The sequence below is a fragment of the Anabrus simplex genome, chromosome 12, assembly GCF_040414725.1.
Source record: "Anabrus simplex isolate iqAnaSimp1 chromosome 12, ASM4041472v1, whole genome shotgun sequence".
Taxonomy (NCBI): domain Eukaryota; kingdom Metazoa; phylum Arthropoda; class Insecta; order Orthoptera; family Tettigoniidae; genus Anabrus; species Anabrus simplex.
This window is the reverse complement of record NC_090276.1, coordinates 64,576,981-64,599,175: the sequence shown is the minus strand read 5'-3', so window position 1 is coordinate 64,599,175 and position 22,195 is coordinate 64,576,981. Positions and strand designations below refer to the sequence as shown.

At 40.7% G+C, this 22,195-nt stretch overlaps 1 protein-coding gene across 2 annotated transcripts in view; it reads right to left on the bottom strand.

Annotated features, from left to right (window-relative positions):
• Window positions 1-2,758, bottom strand: part of LOC136884537 (zinc finger protein 383) — a 60,586-nt gene extending 57,828 nt beyond the window's left edge. For both annotated transcript variants that reach the window (XM_067156783.2, XM_067156784.2), the window contains exon 1: window positions 2,554-2,758. The gene's annotated coding sequence lies outside the window, so the exon portion shown is untranslated. The remainder of the gene's footprint in view (window positions 1-2,553) is intronic.
• Between the last annotated feature and the right edge of the window lie 19,437 nt (window positions 2,759-22,195).

Here is a 22,195-nt window from a genome sequence, read left to right as displayed (position 1 = left end):
AGTCAAATCAAAAGACCTGCACCAGGCGAGCCGAACATGTCCTTGGACACTCCCGCCACTAAAAGCCATACGCAATTTCATTTCATTTAACACCTGTTACAGTATGTTTTTTAAATATTTAAAATACTGGGAAAAGTTTTATTTCAGAAAATAATAGCCCATAGTACTCACAAAAGTACGAGTTATCTTTTGCAATTGATGAGATTTTGATCAATTGCCATTTCATTCTCCAAATCTGTCTTTTTACCTCTTCAACTGTAAAACCAATTACAATGGAATGCCTGACGTCTGGTCACTCTACCTCACGCTCCCCACTTCCATTTATCTGGTAGATCCCATATTTGTGCAGAAAAAACATAGTTGTTATCTAAACAATTGTTGATTCTGGAAAAAAAAAAAATAGTTCTATCTAAAAGGTGTAAATGCAACCTGTGACAATAAAGTTCGGTGAATGAAGTACGAACGGTCAATCCAGCAACACTGGCGACACACAACGCTGCACCTGCGTAGCAGCAGGTTTTGACCACCTGCTCCCAATGTTGTTCAGTTGAGCATCGTGTGTGTGCCGTGTAAGACCTGTCTGACACAGTGCATGTTTAGTGCGTTGGTTCTGAACTGTGAACAGGAACATGAACAACCAAAAGATCAATGTACAGTTTTGTTTTAAGCTTGGCAAGACACCGAAAGAAACTCATGCGATGTTGGTACGTGTTTATGAAGATCAATCACTATCCTTGAAATGTGTGTACGAGTGGTTCGCCCGTTTCCAAGGAGGCCCGGAAAGTGTTTCTGACAACCCCCGTAGCAGAAGACCGGCGACCGCTGTCAGTGACGAAAACATTGAGAAGGCGAGGGCATTAATCACGAACGATCGGCGATTAACTATGTGCATGATAAGGGATGAGCTACAGATTAACCATGAATCCGTGCAACAAATTGTTACCCAGAAGTGAGGAAAGAGGAAAACGTGTTCTCGTCTTGTGCCACATCATTTGACTGACGATCAGAAGCAGGCACGTTTAGAGGCTTCACAGGATTTTGTCGAAACGGCATAAGCGACACCAAATTTCTTGAACTGTATTGTCACTGAGGATGAAACCTGGTGTCTCAGGTACGACCCTGAAACAAAACGGCAAAGCATGGAATGGCATTCTCTGGGATCCCCTCATTGGAAAAAGGTTAGAGCTGAAAAGTCACGCATCAAAACGATGCTCATCACCTTTTTCGATAGTCAAGGCATTATCCACAAGGAATTTCCACCTGAGGGAACGATGTTGAATGCTGCACGATACATTGAAATTTTGACCCGTTTCATGAAATGTCTACACAAGGTACGAACCCAGTACGCACAACAAGGTTCATGGTTTTTTGTCCATGACAATGCTCGCCCACACATAGCCAATATCGTCAAACAGTTCATGGCAAAAAAGGAGGTGGTACAACTTGAGCATCCCCCATACTCGCCAGATCTCAATCCTCCAGACTTCTTCCTATTCCCATGACTCAAACTCGCTTTGAAAGGATAGAGATTTGACGATATTCCTGGCATCCAACGAAACGTGACGAGGATTTTGAAAACCATCCCAAAGGAAGCCTTCTTGTAAAGTTTCCAGGACATGTATCGCCGATCTCAACAGTGCATAGTTATGGGAGGGGACTATTTCGAAGGACAGTAAGGTCACTGTCGTGCATTGTTCATCTATGTTGATAGTACAGGACTATTCACCAAACTTTATTGTAACAGGCTACAATAACAACTGTTGATCAGGAAGATAATGAAGATGACTACTGAAATGAGGAAAAACAATGAGTTGAAGAATGAGGGAGGGAAAAAAAGGAATAATAAAGGTGGGAGTTTGAAATCTAGACGTCCAATACCCCAATATCACCAAGCTGCAGATTTTAAAAAATGTGAATACCTCCACTGCCCTAAGACACTTATCAACATTAACGTTACACTTACTATTGTTGTTAGTTAAGGAGTACTTTCTCTCTTCTGCTGCCATTCACCTCCACTTGATGGCATTACTGCTGGCATTATATAAAAACTGCCCATTCAACGACAGGTAAAACAGGTTATCTAATCATACATATAAAATACTCATACAATTTCACAACACCAAAACTCAATTACGTCCACTCGCAACCAAGAATCAAGGCATACCATGGGTCGATATGTAAACCGAAGGTCACCTCGGACGGAAATGATTGTTTGTTTATTCGAAGTTCGCTGTCTAACGAAACGATCTGCAACTGCCTGGCGTTCCGTTAAGATACAAACCCCAGAACAACAAACGGATATGACAAGTAATTCAAAGTAAATTACACTTCCAAACGATAATAAATAACCATGTTTTATGTAGAGAATCCCTAATAACTAATAATTCCACTTCCATACAACAGACCTTGTTTCACACTGCACAATACAACACGGACAATAACCATGACGATTTATTCCATAGGAAATGAAACACGGGGTGAAAACGAGGAAATCATACAAATCGTGGCCAAACAAATTAAATAAATTATGAAACACTGTTTCTGCTCACTTACCAGCTCGAAGAGGTTTGTTTCTCCGAGACAAAGTCTCAATTGTCAAAGCAAGTTAAATCGTATCTTCAGATATGAAGCTCTATATTAGTCCTGTCAACCGGAACGCTTTAATTATTGATAGATCCATCCTGAGAAGAATTTCGAGTAATCGCACCGTCAAATGTCAAAATAAGCAACATACAGAATTAACCTTTAAAAATGTATTCTTTCACAGGTGATATATGTCAAAGAATAAAGGGTTGCAAAATTGGCCTTGGAGTATATGGTTCGTATTTCAGTCACCATGAATGTGAATTTTCAGCGAACTTCCATCTGTACAGCTTATTCTCTTTGCTGTTAAGGACAAAAAGGGTTGCCACCTGTCCAGTACGGAGATCCCGTATTTGAGATGAAAATCTGGCGTCCCGAATTATGAACTGTTGTCCCGTAAAAACGAGCATTTGTCTTTTTTTTTTGTCTCTTAATATTTTGAAATCGTATTTGATTTGAGCGCCACTGAAGTTCAAAGTAGCCCCATTATTTTTTTTTCTCTGTAGAGCCTCAGAAGAAGGAAATCTATTTCTAATAATGTTTTTTTTTCTGCATGTTTTGTCATAACTTACCTAATGTACTGTATATACTGTTAAAAGGGTGTAAGTTAGTTTTGCAAATTTCATATCTTATTCTGCCAATGAAACTAATTATAACCTAATTGAAATTGGTACCTTGCATTTCGGAGATAGTGGGTTCGAACCCCACTATCGACAGCCCTGAATATGGTTTCCCATTTTCATATCAGGCAAATGTTTAGGTTGTACTTTAATTAATGGTATGGCTTATGACCTATCTGTGTCAGTGCGTCATAAAGCAAATTGTAAATAATAATAATAATAATAATAATAATAATAATAATAATAATAATAATAATAATAATAATAATAATAATAATAATAATAATAATGGTACCGGTACCTACCTAACGTTTGATGTTCAAGTACGGTATTTATGAACCGTCCCTTATTTTTGTCAAAAATCCCATATTTTTTGGTAAATGTCCCTTATTTCTTATATCAAAAAGTGGCAACCCTACAAAATGTTTACCTTTTGGTCAGAAATATATATGAACTCAGCCCTGCAAACCTTTTTTTTTTAAATCTAAAGCTAGTCCAAGTGTGAAATTTGTTCATCAGTCTTCGCAATTCTTATACAGCGGCCAGACGTCTTGAATTGATTGGGACTATTCTGGTTTACAGAGGCAGGTCCTCTTCAGGGACGAAGCGTCAGGGAAGACAGGGTAGACAGCGTGTACCCTTAACATTTTGTGAAAGAAATATTGTCTAGTTAATGCAATTCGTTTTTAGAACATTAATTATTTCCACATTTGTGACGTTATTGTATTCCCCGTTTTTACTTATTTTCTTCTCACTTCGGCAATGCTAAGGCTCGCGTCAGTTACACAAAGCACGTAGGCGAAAGTAGACGCTGTCCATTCTGTGTATTTTCCCCTTGATTTTCAAAGCTTTCAGATAGAGCAACACTAACGCTATCTGTAGACACTGACTGTGGAACTATGACTTTCCTATAGCGAGGTGTCTCTGCCCAGTAGACAGACTTACCAGCGTTTCTTCTTGCTCTCACTGGCTAGTACGTGGATCCCTCTTGTAAAGTGCTCTTATTGGCTACCATCTCAGACATGCTTTTAATGTAATTAATTTGAATTTACTTTATTATAAGACACATCTAAAAATAATAATATTCAAATACAAAGTATACTAAATTTACACCTAATAAATGAATGATAGCATCAAAACCCTTCAAGTATGTGCATTTTCTTGCCCGCCAATGTTAGTTGCGGTATTATAACTCCAACAGCTATTGGCTTCCAGTCTTAATAAGGTATTCCCGAGTACACATACGGAAAAAATTGCTTAACTTGATGCTGTATATTCCGTTAAAGTCAGTTTCCATTGAACGCGCTATGGGTGCCTTCCAACGAATTAAAACGTATTTAAGGAATAGGATGACCAACCAGAGACTGTCTAACGTGGGAACTCTAGCTATAGAGAAGGAATTTCTGTGGAATCTTAACAAGACGCCCGACTTCAAAACGAATGTAATAGATATATTTGCCGAAATGAAGGACAGGCGGATTAAACTCATTTACAAGAATATTGTTTAAGGTGACTTGTACGAACAACTATTTATTTCTTATTTCTCTTATTAAATCTACACAACAATGAAATATATTGCTATTTATTATTTTAAAAGTATGTTGTTATTTGACAACTCCCGCGGCATATTTCGTCTATATTTAAAAATAAATCAAGTGCACGTAGGGTTATAGGTTGTTATAGGGTTTGTCTTATTTCAGTCATTAATATACTACTGAATACAGATGTATGCGTCGAAAACAAAATTCCTTATTATAATAATATGCTTGAAACAGCTTAAATAAAATAAATCTCTGTCTACCCCCTTACTTAGTTCACGCTTCGCCACTGGTCCTCTTGTCCCAGTCAGGGATGACCGGGAACACTTGGATATACCGGTTTTCTCAAGTCAAACGAAATGACTAATCTCATCCAGGCAAATGCCGTACTAGTACTGTTATATTTCTACTGCAGTAGAATTTGTCTCATACTTTCTTTGGGGCCCATGACCTTAGATGTTAGGCCCCTTTAAATAACAAACATCATCATCATCTTAATAGGTAGCGGTACAAGTGCAGCAGCCGAACGTGTTTCCTACCATGGTTAGGTCCAAAGTGCCATACCAGACGCAACGTTATGAGAAAACTCAAATTAAAATAGACGGGTTACTCTTAAAGCAATTCTGATGGTTAAGTTAAATTCGAAATACAATTGTTTGGAGATTCATGATTTTGAAAAGAATAAGAATAAACCATTATTCTTCATAAAATATGGGAAAATTGGGGAATGACTTACTGTAAATCTAAAAATAAGATTCAAAGTGCTTTGACAACTTTTTCTCAGAGAAACAGACCCGTTCAGGGTGGTAACTGAGCAGAAGCGGTGTTTCATTTATTTGATTTGTGATGTTCGTCCTCGATTTCTATGATTTCCAAGTTTTCATCCCGAGTGCCATTTCCGACGAAAGAACTTTTCGACATTGTTGTTCATTGTTGTTATCTATCCTATCCGACCCCCCTTGGGCAACTCTTGTTCTTTTCTGACCCCGACCGTATTAGAGCATTCGAGGCCTAGGGAGTCTTTCATTTTCACGCCCTTCATGGCCCTTGTCTTCCTTTGGCCGTTACCTTCATTTTTTTGTAGTGTCGGATCCCTTCCATTTTTTCTCTCTCATCATCATCATCATCAGTTTGCCTTTCCAGCGAGCCGGGTAGTGTGTTTGAAAACGAGCGTCTTCCAAAGTTGCCTATTCAAAAAGATTTTGTTGTCCATGACAGATTCCCAATTCCATCCTCTTCTCTCCACGTCTTCCCTCAGTGGGACCATCCATCTTCTTCTTGGTCTTCCAGCTGGTCTTCTACCTGTTATTCTCTTTTCCAAATAAGCACATGGTTATTTCTATCTCAGTTCTATTATTACTAGCCATTGAAAATGAAAATGAAAACCTACAACCTGTTTTCCAGTCATTGACCGGGTCAGGGATGGAATGAATGAAGCAGATATAGGCTGTTAGTACGATGGGGTCGCCACTCCCAAAGTGATTTATTAATGGGTGATAGATGCTATGAAATGAGAATGGAGTGTGTTGCTGGAATGAAAGATGACAGGGAAAACAGGAGTACCCGGAGAAAAACCTGTCCCGCCTCCGCTTTGTCCAGCACAAATTTCACATGGAGCGACCGGGATTCGAACCACGGTATCCAGCGGTGAGAGGCCGACGCGCTGCCGTCTGAGCCACGGAGGCACATTACTAGCCATTACGCTTCCTAAATATCTGAATTGGTGTACTGCTACAACTTGGTGGTCCTTGTATTTTTATGTTGCATTCTGTGTTATGTCTGTTGATTTTCAATACTACTGTTTTTAATGGGTTCAATTTCATTCCATAATCATCAAACTACTTACACCATGCATTTGGATTATTTTGCTCTCTTTTCTCTGCTCTGTTTCATCCCATATTGCCACATCGTCTGTAAATACCAGACCCTGAAGATCTTTATTACCTTTTCGTTTTAGTTCCTTTAAAATGGTATCCATAACTGCTATGAATAGAAGAGGTGATAAGGCACTTCCCTGATGTACTCCTTTGGTTGTATTGAACCATTCACAGTGACCATCTCCAATACTGACACAGCCTACAAGCAGCTCTCTGGTTGCTTTTTTCTGAGTACTGAAATGTACCGCCAAGGCACGTAATCATTCTCAGGAGATATGTTTGTTCTCCTTCCTTGACTGAATTGCTGATCATCGAGCAAGCAAGCAAAGCCATTCCTACAGATGCCAAGAAGGCCCTCAGGAAAGCACACTTATCTCTGCACTGCAATCTCTGTTTCCACTATCCATCATCTTGGCACAAAGTCAGATAAAGTGGTTTTTGGAGATACAAAGGTGCTCGAATTTAGTCCACAGGAATTATTTTACGTGCTAGTAAATCTATCGACATGAGACCAATGTACAGTATTTCAGCACCTTCATATACCACCAGATTGAACCAGGATTGAACCTGCCAAGTTGGGGTCAGAGGCCAGTGCCTCAACCGTCTGAACCACTCCAAAAATACAAATCCCATGGTGCAATAGCCATGGCCTACCAAGCAATTGCTGCTCAACCCGAATGCCTGCAGATTACGAGATGTCATGTAGTCAGTACGACAAATTGTCTCAGCCATTATCTTGGCTTTGTAGACCGGCGCCGGTATTTCACCGTCAGATAGCTTCTCAAGATAATGGCCGAGAGGATTTTTTGTGCTGACCGCATGACATCTCGTAATCTGCAGGCCTTTGGGCTAATCATCCTGTCATCACGTTCCAGTGTATCCATTACGTTGTAGTATTATGTTGGAGTATTAGGATATAACAGTAACATAATACAAATTGCAGGTCAACTCTTGAGAGGAACAGTCTTCCTGCATGCTTCCTCCTACAGTGCCTAGCTTCATGTTAGTAAATATATGAATAGCAGTACTATATCTTCATCTCGTTTCTTCTCTCCCACTGCTCCTTTCACCAGCCCGTCCTCACATTCTTAACTACCGGTATAACTACAATTTTTTGCAATGACCCATTTACACTCCTAGAACTAATACCGGTACTTCGAAACCTTAATTTAAAAAGCGCCATGACAGTTGAGTAGCTTGTGTACTCCTAGATGCCAAGGATCTGTGGGAACCAGCATTACAAAATATGGTGACGGATGAGTGTCATACATTGTTTAGATGCTGCCGCAATGAACGATAAGGAAACAGTCCTCCTCTCACACAAAATATAAGCAGAGTTTAATCCAGTACTTATTTTGCTATTTGTTTCTTATGTCTGATCTTATGGCAACAATGGGATAGGACAGGCTTAAACGGAAGCGGCCGTGGCTAATAAAAACAAGTATCTAAACCTTAAAACAAAAATTAGCAAGATCTCAAAAGATATTCAATTCCTAAAAGAATGTGTAAAATCCAATCTAGTACCGAAATTTCTAAAATCGACTCAAAGGAAAAACATTCTGAAACATAAATCTAACGATATTCAAAACAAAATCAACAACCTTTGGCTCAAAAATGAGATAAAACTATTGTATAGAAAGAAATCCTTATTAAATACACAACTTTATCGCGAACATTTGATTCTCGCGCAATCGTTATCACCGCTAGAATGGATATCTTATCAACAACACATTACATATAAAATACAGATTGCATTGAACAAAAAACAAGAAACACTAAATCGTAAATTGACACACTTAAAAGTAGAAAAAGCAAAATCAATGAACCGGAACAGTAATATAAAAATATCCCCCTCTCCATGGAACAATATTCCAACTACAATTAATCTATCCGACGTCACCTTCACAGATAAAGAAACACGTTTATTCAACCTAGGCTTAAAACATAATTGGCCCAACCCACATAAAGCAGAAGATATAATCACTACAATAGCCGAAGCTGAAACAAACATAAACAAACAAATTCCAACAGACAAACAAAACGACATAAAATACGAAATTAAAAAGAAATTACCTGCCCTTGTAAAAGAAATTTTTAACAAAAATAACTCGTCCTCACTAAAACAGATCCAAGAATTAAGAAAAAAAGTGGACACTAATAACATAATAATAACTAAAGCCGACAAAGGCAATACTGTAGTCTTAATAAAAAACAAGATTACATTCATAAAACAGAGGAATTCTTCTCTAATGAAACCTACACAATAATCTCAAAGGATCCCACTACAAAAACTCAACGTAATCTAAAAACACTTTTAAAAAACTCTTCATTTTTATTTAATGAACATGAATACCAAAGTCTCATTAATATGAACCCCAAACTACCCACCGTCAGATCACTACTGAAGGTACATAAAAAGGACGTTCCCATTCGACCAATCATAAACAGCCAAAATAGCCCGACATATAAAACCTCACAATTCCTCCAGAAATTTCTCAAAAAACATTTCAAATTCCATAACAAACACCCCAAAAATTCAATAGAACTATGTGAAAATCTAAAAAAATTTAACTTAAAACCTAATCACACATTGTGCTATTTCGACGTCATTAACATGTATTCAAACATTCCCACTAAAAAAACTATAGAAATAATAAAAAACAATCTTTCCAAACATAGCAATTTAAGCAAAATAGAAATAGAAGAATTCTTAAAAGTACTAAACTTCGTCTTACAAAACAACTTTTTCACTTTCAACAATAAAATATACAAACAGGAAGGCCTGGCCATGGGAGACCCTTTATCCGGAATACTTGCTGAAATTTATATGGAAAACCTCGAAAACAGCAAAATAATAAATAACATCAATGGATTAAATCTCTGGCTACGCTATGTTGATGACACGCTAGTAATAATTGACAAAATCTCAACAATAGTGAAAACATATTAACTTATTTAAATAATCGGGATAACAATATTAAATTCACTAAAGAGGACGAGAACCACAAATCAATTAATTTTCTTGACATCACAATAACAAGAACTTCCAATAAGTTTGATTTCCAAATTTACAGAAAACTCTCATTCACACCTATAACTATTAAACAAAGTTCCCTTCATCCACAATCACACAAACAGTCCTCATTTTATAGTATGGTGTACAGAGCTCTAAAAATTCCCCTTTCAGCGACCAATTTTAAAAAAGAAATAAATACAATAAAAGAAATAGCCACTCTTAATGGATATAATCCCTCTATCATAGACAAACTAATTAATAAAGTTAAATTGAAACTATCCACAAACCTCTCCCCAATAAAAAATGAAAAATCAAAGTTCGCAACCTTTACATACACCAACCCAATCATACACCAAGTAACCAACACCTTAAAAAATCAAGAGATCAAAATAGCTTTCAAAACTCAAAATTCAAACCAAAAAATGTTCTTCAACCATAATACAATAAATTCAGAAAATAATAAATACTCAGGCTCCGGTATCTATAGATTAAAATGTAATGAGTGCCTCAGCTCATACATAGGACAAAGAGGAAGAAGCTTCATAACTAGGTACACGGAACATTTCAATGCTCAGAAACATAATAAACACTCAGCAATGAGCAATCACATGAAAGAAACGGGGCACAACTTTACCACAATTGAACAGGACCTTCAAATTTTAAAAACAATTAAAAAAGGTAGACTTATGACCGAATTCGAAAATTTATACATATTTTTGGACCAAAAATTCAATGCTAATAAGAATTTAAATGATCCAATAGACAATAAAAGCCCTTTATATGACCAAATAGTAACATTATTCAATAATGTAAACCTTCAGGACAAAAAGTTTTTTAATATTTTCAAAACAGTATCAACAAACACCCCTACGTCAACAAATACATCATACCCCCCTCCCCCTCCCATCCTACGTAATTCCCCTCCACGCGCCATTCATAAACCAATAAATGATACACGCCCCTCCGCTTCCCCTACCATTCACAACTCCCTCCCGTTCACGAATCACAAGCCTAAAACTCCACCCCCTCCTACCCACCCCCCTCTAGCCAGACGACATACGTACAACACAAGGAGTAAAAACCGTTAGTGACCATTAGTATCCTAATAGCGCCTCACACAGCTTGTTAAATGGGCCTACAACGCCATAGGTAAGCACCAACATTTTCTCACTAACAACACTTAAACAAAACCTTCCCATGTTTTCTTTCATTCTCGTCAAAATTAACTACAGTTTTTTCTTCATTTCAGAACCATTCTATAACAACAATAATTCAACAGCTTCATCAAACTTCCATAATACTCTTCGAAAGTATAAATTATTTACAATCAACGTTTTATAAAAAATATATTGTCATCGAAGAAGAACTCAACAGCTCTCCAACCTTCACGTCAGAAAACCATACCAACGTTGAGAATTTCCACCCATCATCATCTCTGCAACTTTCTTTTTACAAATTAGGCCAACTATAAACATCTGGTGAACTTCTTGTCAACGCAATCTTGCCGAATAAATCTAAAATAACCTAGACTACGGCTTTAAGCCATCAACTGTCTTTTATAGTCACATGACGCCTTCATTTTTAAATGTACCTCTTATGAATCTACCAGTTTTTATGTATCAATTGTTTGTATTATATATTCTCATTGAACTGATTTCATATGCCTTCCACTATGTATTAAGACATTTTTAATGACTACGGCTTTAAGCCGTACAATCTTACGACGTCCTAATTAACAAAGAACTACATATGTGTTTATCATTTTATTAGATCTATAGTTATTTCATTGAACATTTTATATTTACTACCTTTGAATCCACTAGTTTCTAGTATCATTTGAATGTAATGTATATTCTCATAGAACTGATATTTTATGCCTTCCACTATGTATTAGACATCTATTAATGACTACGGCTTCAAGCCACCTTCTTTTACTATAGTACAATCAAACAAGTCCTATTCAACAAAGAACTACATATGTTTTTATCAATATATTAGATTTTTAGTTACTTCATGAACATGTTTATAACTAACGTAAATTTTACCTCTCTTATAATCATCAAACACATTTTTGAATATCTTTAACCAGATGCCTGGTAAAATAATAAGGTTTTTGATAATGACTGAAGATGCCTCACAGTGAGAGGCGAAACATGTCTCATCTGAATAATGTTTTAAAGTAAATGCCAACTTCTTGTAATGTATTGAATAGGTGGAAATAAACAAAAGATATTATCCTATATACAGTTTAAGTGGTATGTTCCGAGCTGTCAGCGGAGAGATGGCGTGGAATGACATTAGTAGACGAATACGTTTGAATGGCGTTTATAAAAGTAGGAAAGATTACCTTATGAAGATAAAGTTGGAATTCAAGAGGACAAACTGGGACAAATATTCATTTATAGGAAGGGGAGTTAGGGATTGAAATAACTTACCAAGGGAGATGTTCAATAAATTTCCAATTTCTTTGAAATCATTTAGGAAAAGGCTAGGAAAGCAACAGATAGGGAATCTGCAAATCAGTAGATTGATTGATTGATTGATTGATCGATTGATTGATAAATTGGGCTACTGTGCATCCTACGCAGAGCTTTTAAAAAGTGCTTTGCATATCCTGTGCAGAACGGTAAATTTCACTACTGCCCATCCTGCGCAGAACTGTACATTCAGGCTACTGTGCAGAATCCTAAATGTGGCTACTGCGCAGGATGTGAAATTGGGATGCTGCACATCCTGTGCAGAAACCTAATTTGGGTTTCTGCAAATTGTGCGCAGAAGCATAAATTGTCCTACTGCATATCCTGAGCAGAACCCTAAATTGGGCAGAACTGCGCAGAATGATAAGTTAGGATACTGTGCATCCTGCACGGAACCCTAAAATGGTATGCTGCATGTCCTGTGCAGAACGCTAAATTGGGTTACAGCACACCCTGCGCAAAACCATATATTAATCTGCTGCGCATAACTACAAAAGTAGTTTTGTAATGTTATGGTTACTCTTTTTCACATACTGTGATGGGAAGAGTAAAAGAAAACTTAATTGGGCTGAATTACAGTTAACTGAGAAATATTTTACTCACGATTACAGGTTACTTTTTCAGCAAGTAACCGAGCGAATGGCTGCAGGATTAGGGGCACGTGGCTGTCAGCTTAGACCTTATATTCTCAGTAAGACAGTTACAAGAGCATCATTATGAGTGGGGTAAAGATCTACTGATGGCCTTCTTGGACTTTGAGAAAGCATAATATGATCATGTGTGCAGAAACAAGGTATGGCAAGTCTTACAGATAAAAGGTGTCAAGAAGCAGACAATAGGAAGAGTGAGGGACATGTACCATGGGAGTGTCAATTGTGTGAAAGTAGGAGGAGAGGGAACAGACGGGTTTGAGCAAAATAAAGTGGATTAAGGCAAGGAAGTGCTCTGTCACCTTTGCTCTTCATTGGTAGTAACTGACAAGCTAATGACAACAGTGGCAAGGAAAATTGGGCAAGGAGAAATGATAGTGATGATGTTTGCAGATGACTTGTTAGTCATGGGAACAAAGGAAGAGAATATCCATGAACAGTTAGACACATTGAAAGATGAGGTGGAGCAATATGGAATGAAATTTAATGCCAAAAAGAGCGAGATCATGATCACAACTAGAAAGATGGAGAGACTTCCGGGAGGGATAATGCTTGAACAGGATAGAGGCATCTAGACTTGGATGGTACGGACACATGAAGAGAATGACAGGGAAAAGGATACCCGGAGGATGCACGAAATGGAGATAACGGGAAAAGGACCAAGAGGCAGGTGGATAAAAGGAGTGGAAGAGTGTGTACAGAGAAGAGGAGAGGGCAAGAGTGAAGAAGGAGGTGGGAAGACAAGAGGAGATGGAGAGGCTTATGTTCCAAGCAGACCTGGCCAACAGCTGGAAACTGCATATGATGATGATGATGATGATGATGAGCTGTCAGTTTGCAATCAGGAGAGAGTGGGTTCAAATCACACTGTCAGCTGTCCTGAAGGTGGTTTTACGTGGTTTCCCATCTTCACACTAGTCTGTTCCTTAATTACCGCCAAGGCCCCTTCCTTACTGCTCCTAACTGTTTCCTATCCTATCGTCACCTTAAGACCTATCTGTGTTGCTGCGACATAAAGGAAATTCTAAAACAAAAATCAACAACTAATCAGTAAAATTATTATTTCATTTTGTGAGTCTGTCTAGCATAGAGATATTAAGTGGTTATATTCACAAGGCAAGACTAAACGTGATACCTTAGAACTTGTGAAATGATCTTTGCCCATCACTTTTTTTATTTTGGTTAGTGACTTTAAGCATATGAAATAATTTGTCACTTACTTTACAATAAAATAATTGGTTCTTGAAATTCCCATCACAAAGCTTAGACCCGAGCCTCCATGGTGCGCTGGCCTCTCACCGCTGGGTTCCATGGTTCAAATCCCAGTCACTCCATGTGAGGTTTGTGCTGGACAAAGTGGAGGGGAGACAAGTTTTTTTTTCTGCGTACTGCGATTTTCTCCGTCGTCTTTCATTCCAGCAACACACTCCAATATCATTTCATCTGTCAGTCATTAACCACTGCCCCAGTGGAGTGCGACAGGCTTCAGCAGCTGGCACAATTCCTATCCTCGTCGATTGATTGATTTATTTATTTATTTATTTATTTATTTATTTATTTATTTATTTATTACCGAGCTCGATAGCTGCAGTCGCTTAAGCGCGGCCAGTATCCAGTATTCGCCAGTATTCGGGAGATAGTAGGTTCGAACCCCACTGTCGGCAGCCCTGAAAATGGTTTTCCATGGTTTCTCATTTTCACACCAGGCAAATGCTGGGGCTGTACCTTCATTAAGGTCACGTCCGCTTCCTTCCCACTCATAGCCCTTCCCTCTCCCATCATCGCCATAAGACCTATCTGTGTCGGTGCGACGTAAAGCAACTAGCAAAAAAAAAAAATATTTATTTATTTATTTATTAGATACAATCTATGGAGGGACATTTTACACTAGTAATAGTAACAAGTTTAAGGACGGACGGACGGACGGACAGACGGACGGACGGACGGACGGATGGAGATGGAGATGGAAATGGAAACCTGGGGAGGACTTAAAAGGAATTTTTTAATTTTTTGTTTGAAGGATGCACAGGTGTGAATATGCCAATATCAGGTTGTGAGTTACCAAGGGTAGGGAGACGGTGCAAGATAGAGTGTTGTTTTAAAGTTAGGCACAGAAGGGACACATGATGAGTGTGCCGGGTGCGTGCTGGATGGGGGGCAACGTGTATACGGAAGTACGTCAGAAGTACATATGATGTAGCCATTGATTATTTTATAAAGGTAACATAGATTGGAGAACTGTAAGCGGCTTCTCCCATCAAGTATACCCAGGTATTCCATTTACTGAAAAGATATTGTACAGATGCACTGGAAGGAATACTTTTATTACTTTATCATTTATTAATTGTACACTGCAATATTTTTTTGCTATTTGCTTTTACGTCGCACCGACACAGTTAGGTCTTATGGCGACAATGGAACAGGAAAGGCCTGGGAATGGGAAGGAAGGGGCCGTGGCCTTAATTAAGGTACAGCCCCAGCATTTGCCTGGTGTGAAAATGGGGAAACCACGGAAAACAATCTTCAGGGCTGCCGACAGTGGGATTCGAACCCACTATCTCCCGGATGCGAGCTCATAGCTGCGTGCCTTTAACTTCATGACCAACTCGCCCGGTGCAATCATTTTAGAACTGATTCCAAATTATTTTAATCAACAACAAACTTATTTTTCTGACGTCTCCGCAGAGCAAATACAATGCAATATAATTTTTTTTTTCTTTTCTTTTTTGATACTTCCTTCTGTTTTTTTTGCTTAATATCCGTGTCACCATGGAGCCACTACATCACTTCCCCTCCACCAACAATGTCGCAAACAAAATTTAAAATTAATTGGGAACTAAGATAATAATTTTAAAAAGCAATATTTACAAATTACACAAGAACAGCATGCACAAGAAAACGTTTTGGAAAATGGATTGTTCTACCAACTCATATATTCACTGCATTTCTTGGTACTACTTCCGATTTACTGAGACGTGGTGTCCTGGTTGTCGATACTGGTGTTGATGATGAGTGGTTTCCTTGTTGAGGCGGAATATTTTCGAGGTGATCCGGGTTAACGTGGTTCTCGTCCACTAACGAATATCCGTCCACCAAAACTTGATGAACACAGTGAAAAATTTATCAGTTCCATCAACCACAGGGAACTAACCTTCATAAGCAGGTTCCATGGCTTCGTCACTCTATCCACACGTACAAACACATGTGAACGAGAGTTCAAGTCTCTGTGCACAAATAGATCTTTCTTGGTTTTCACCTGTACATGAACAGGTTTTGGTGTCTTGGAGTTGGGTCACAAAAATATTTGAGAAATCATTCTTCGAAGCTGGAACACCTAAGAACTCACCGGTAGCTTGATGGTTTTACCATAGACCATTTGAGAGATGGACGCTCCAGTTTCTGGTTTGATTGCTGCACGCAGACCAAGCAGGATCGTTGGCAGGGTTTCTCACCATTTTAATTAATGATGTGCCTTCAAAGCTGTTTTCAATAGTGATGGGCAGTCTGAGACGAGGTCCCGAGATTTCTTGAGACTAGCGCAGGCACTATTTCTCGCGAGAAATGTCGAGAGATCTCGAGAGCGTTGTCTCCGCATTGTGTGGCGAGCAGCGTGTCGTAGGCCTACAAGTAGACGAAGCTGAATGTTTTTTGTGTCGAGTATGCGAATAGCCAACCATGGGCCTTCCCTATTCCGTAAGTACGTATCAACAAGCGACTAGGGCGTTCATTTCTTTCATTTCTACCGAGGACTATTTTGACGCAGTGTAACACTATTATAAAGGATATGCATTCTGGCATTATATGTAGCGGTAAGTACACGAATGAGTAGGATACGTACAGAAACTGACGGCTACTGTATGTTCACATACCTGGTTACTAGAGGCATGCATTATTCGAACTCGCAACGGCGAACGATGCGCCTTGCTGCATATGCAACCACCATTACGCGTGAGTGAAACGTGTAATCTAAAATGCCTCAGTTTGCTCCAATGCTTTCGACAAGTAAGTGTACATCGTTATCAGAACCCACATTCAATACGATATGAACACTGCTTGTATTTACCGATATTTTGGTGACAAAGGAAACAATATTTCTTACACTGTTATTGAGTATTCACGTCATAATTAGGTACTTCGGTATATGACGGTGCAATGTATAAATGAAAACCTGCAACCTGTTTTCCAGTCTTTGACCGGGTCAGGGATGTAATGAATGAACTATGTATAGGCTATTATTACAAAGGGGTCGCCACTCCCAAAGTGATTTAGTAATGACTGATAAATGCTATGAAATGATAATGGAGAGTGTTGCTGAAATGAAAGATGACAGGGAAAACCGGAGTACCCGGTCCTGTCCTGCCTCCGCTCTGTCCAGCACAAATCTCACATAGAGTGACCGAGATTTGAACCACGGTATCCAGCTGTGAGAGGCCGACGCGCTGCCGTCTGAGCCACAGAGGCTCTAGTGCAATGTATAATTGTGTCTAATTGTACGCGACAACTTTAAGACGACGTTCGAAAGGCAACGTAAGTCGTGGATGTCGGTTATTTTGAAGAGATGTCCCATAGTACAGCCCGCTGTGTTGTTTGTTCAAAAGAAGTAAAATACGTCGGCAGAAATAATTCTGGGATGATTCCGCACTTAAAAACACATGGTATCACTGAAGGGGATTCGTTTCCGGCCCGGTCTGCATTGCAAGAAGCTACCCTGTCGACAACAATTGCGAGGAATGCAGGTAGGTGTACATCCTATCTACTGTTATTCAGCTAAGATGTCCACCTGAAATAACTCGTAAACCGTATAAAATACTGACATTCTGTTTTCGTACGGCTGCATGACTAAATGGTTAGCGCGCTGGCCTTTCGTCACAGGGGTCCCGGGTTCGATTCCCGGCAGGATCGGGAATTTTAACCACTTGGTTAATTTCTCTGGCACGGGGGCTGGGTGTATGTGTCGTCTTCATCATAATTTCATCATCATGACGTGCAGGTCGCCTAACGGAGTCAAATCGAAAGACCTGCACCTGGCGAGCCGAACATGTCCAAAAAGCCATACGCGATGGATTGTTGGTAATGTACCTTCAGATTGGACAAAAGCAGTAATTGCACCTATCTATGAACAAGGGAACAGAAAGGATTGCAACAACTATCGAGGTATCTCATTGATTAATATACCAGGCAAAGTATTCACTGGATCCTTGGAAGGGAGGGTGCGATCAGTAGTTGAAAGGAAGTTGGATGAAAAGCAGTGTGGTTTAAGACCACAGAGGGGCTGTCAGGATCGGATTTTCAATATGCGCCAGGTAATTGAAAATGCTACGAGAAGAATAGGCAGTTGTGTTTATGTTTCGTAGATCTAGAGAGAGCATATGACAGGGTACCGAGGGAAAAGATGTTCCCCATACTGGGGGACTATGGAATTAAGGGTAGATTATTACAGTCATTCAAAGGAATTTATGTTGACAACTGGGCTTCAGTGAGAATTGATGGTAGAATGAGTTCTTGGTTCAGGGTACTTACAGGGGTTAGACAAGGCTGTAATATTTCACCTTTGCTGTTCGTAGTTTACATGGATAATGTGCTAAAAGGTATAAAATGGCAGGGAGGGATTCAGTTAGGTGGAAATGTAGTAAGCAGTCTGGCGTATGCTGACGACTTGGTCTTAATGGCAGATTGTGTCAAAATCCTGCAGTCTAATATCTTGGAACTTCAAAATAGGTGCATTGAGTATGGTATGAAAATTAGCCTTTCGAAGACTAAATTGATGTCAGTAGGTAAGAAATTCAACAAAATTCAATATCAGATTGGTGATACAAATCTAGAATAGGTTGATAATTTGAAGTATTAAGCTTGTGTGTTCTCCCAGGATGGTTATATAGTAAGTGAGATTGAATCAAGGTGTAATAAAGCTAATGCAGTGAGCTCGCAGTTGCAATCGACAGTATTCTGTAAGAAGGAGGTCAGCTCCCAGACAAAACTATCTTTACATCGGTCTATTTTAGCCCAACTTTGCTTTACGGGAGTGAAAGCGGGGTGGACTCAGGATATATTATTCATAAGTTAGAAGCAACAGACATGAAAGTAGCGAAAATGATTGCTGGTACAAACAGGTGGGAACAATGGCAGGAGGGTATTAGGAATGAGGAGATAAAGGCTAATTTAGGAATGAACTCGATGGATGACGCTATACGCATAAATCGGCTTCGGTGGTGGGGTCATGTGAGGCGAATGGAGGAGGATAGGTTACCTAGGAGAATAACGGACTCTGTTATGGAGGGTATGTATGTTTTCACTTTCGTTAATGGTATTAAGGGGCTCATAGTTCAACATGCAGTACTTTCCTAGGCTTTTGACCAAATTTATCGACACACACGTTTCCATATGAGAAATTCGGATGATACACTATCAAGCTTATGCTTGTAGTTACTGGGACTTCGCACAGCTCGCAGCACAAGAGAAACGGTGTAGAGAACGTTGCCCGTCATTCCTGTCGAATCCCGGTCGGTTTACATTACACGTTCAACTCATGTGTAATGATGGTTGCATATGCAGCAAGGCACACCTTGCCCCGTTTCAAGTTCGAATAATACACACCTCTAGTATCCAGGTAGGTGTACCTCCTATCTACAGTTATTCACAAATTATACAGGGTTATTCCACCTCCAGTGCCGGCCCCGTGGTGTAGGGGAAGCGTCCCTGCCTCTTACCCGGAGGCCCTGGGTTCGATTCCCGGCCAGGTCAGGGATTTTTACCTGGACCTGAAGGCTGGTTCGAGGTCCACTCAGCTTACGTGATTAGAATTGATAAGCTATCTGACGGTGAGATAGCGGCCCCGGTCTCGAAAACCAAGAATAACGGCCGAGAGGATTCGTCGTGCTGACCATACGACACCTCGTAATCTGCAGGCCTTCGGGCTGAACAGCGGTCGCTTGGTAGGCCAAGGCCCTTCAAGGGCTGTAGTGCCATGGGGTTTGGTTTGGCTTTTATTCCACCTCCAAATTAGTCTTGAACCGTTTAAGATACTGACATAATGTTTTCATTTTCATTAATGGTATTAAGGGGTTCATAGTTGAACATACAGTACTTTTCCAGGCTTTTGACAAAATTTATCGGCTCACACATTTTCATATGAGAACGTTATTTAACGCATTGACTGCTTATGGTATACTATCAAGTTTGCACTCGTAGTTACTGAGACGTCGCACAGATCGCAGCACAGGAGAATCAGTGTCGAAATTCTCGCGAGAGTCACGAGATCTGTGACTTCAGTCTCGAGAGTCTCGAGCGAGAGTGTTGCCCATCACTAGTTTTCAATGTACAGTGCAGTCTTTTAACTTTACTATTACTCTGAGGGTGATAAGGTGTTGTTCTTTAGAGCATTATGCCACATAGCATTTCAAGGTATTTAAAAGAGTGATGCTTCAATTGTCTTCCTTAGTCAGTTAGTAATGGTAGACGGTACTCCAAAGCGCCCGGACTAAACACCCACTTTCACTTCACCCGCCTAGAAACACAGGTATAATGGCCCTTAATCCCTCCCGGCGTCCTCGGCCCCAGGAACCAATCTCCATTCTCTTCCTCAACATTCAATCCTTCCACTCCAAACGACTACTCCTAAAAGCCCTGGCCCTCCAACATTCCACCCACGCCATCCTTCTCAACGAAACCATGCTCCGTCCCTACCAGTCCGCTCACCTCCCCGGCTATGCCATCTACCGCGCTGACCACCCCCACGACATAGGGCGAGGGGGCTCAGCCATCGCCATCCGTTCCCCCCTCCCCACCCGCCCCCACACCCCACCCCACCCCCACAACTTCCAAGAAGCCGTCATAACAACCGTATACTTCCGCTCCCGAGTCCTACACCTAGCAACCATATACCACCGGTCGAACATCCCTCTCCCCCTAGACTTCATCACCTACCTATGCGATACCTTCCCCCACTTTATACTAATAGCAGACCTCAATCTAACCCACCGATCCCGCCGAGCTATGACCGAACTCCAAAATCTTTTGAGCGACCACAACTGCTCCCTAATACCCTTCCCTGGTCCCACCCGTCCCGCCTCCAACACCACACCAGATGCTTTAATTGCCCACAATTCCCTAACCCACCTCATCACAGTACAGCTTCTACCCAGCATAGGAAGTGACCACCTCCCAGTCCTACTCCAAATCCCATCCACTAATCCACGTCCGCCTCCACCACCCCCTAGACCAATCCTCAACTTCTCTAAAGCCGACTGGCCCGCCTACCAAGCCTCACTCAACCAAGCACTCGAGAACCCCCCTCCATTTCCGACCGACCAACCATCCGTTGATAACATGAACACATTTATCCTCTCCGCCATAACCACAGCATCAGAATCCAGTATCCCCCTAACTCTCCACTCCCCCTCCCAACCCCGACTCCCCCCCCGTTTCGTACACCTCCAAAAACTATCCCACTCCTACCACCGAGAATTCATGCGGTCCCGAGATCCCTACTTCCTACGCCTCCATCGCCAAATCCTTCGAACTATCCGCAATTACCTAACAGCCCATACCCGCCGCTCCTGGGCACAAACCTGCACCAAACTAGACTCCCTAAAAACCCAACCTGCTAAATTCTGGGCCAAACTTAACAACCTCCTTGGCACCAAACCCACACCCAGATACCCCATCATCCACAGAGGCATAGCTCCAGCAAACACCGAGGAAAAACTGGAAGCCTTTGCTCAATACTACCACCAACGCTTCAACACCCACGGAGACCCTCACTTCGATAGAACCAACACCGATCTATACCTAAACCATGCCTCCTCCCCACAACTCTCACCTTCCAACAACCATACCCTCTCGAACCACGCCCTAGACGTACCTATCTCCCCGGCAGAAATTCAATCAGTCCTCTCCAAATCCCGGAACACCGCTCCAGGACCAGACAAAACCCGGTACCTTCATATCCGTCACGCACCCCATAACCTACTATCCCTACTGGCTGACCTATACACCTATATCCTCCGCACTGGGTTCTACCCCACACCCTGGAAACACACCACAATGCTCCTTTTTCCCAAACCAGGCAAACCACCCTCCGAACTAGGCTCCTACCGCCCCATCATCCTTATCACAGTTTTAGCAAAAATCCTAGACAAAATCCTAGTCCGCCGCCTCCACCCTCATCTACAATCCCACCACCTCCTACCCATATCCCAATTCGGATTCCGCCCAAAACTATCCACCGAAGACCAACTCCTCAGACTTGTCCAAACAACTGCCAACAACTTCAACCGAGCACGCCCCACCCTATTAATCACTTTCGACTTCCAGCTCGCATTCGACTCCGTCTGGCACCCCGCCCTCCTTTTTAAACTCAGATACTTCGCCATCCCCACTTCCTATGTCCGATTCATCTCCTCCTACCTCACAAACCGCTCAACCCAAATCTCCAT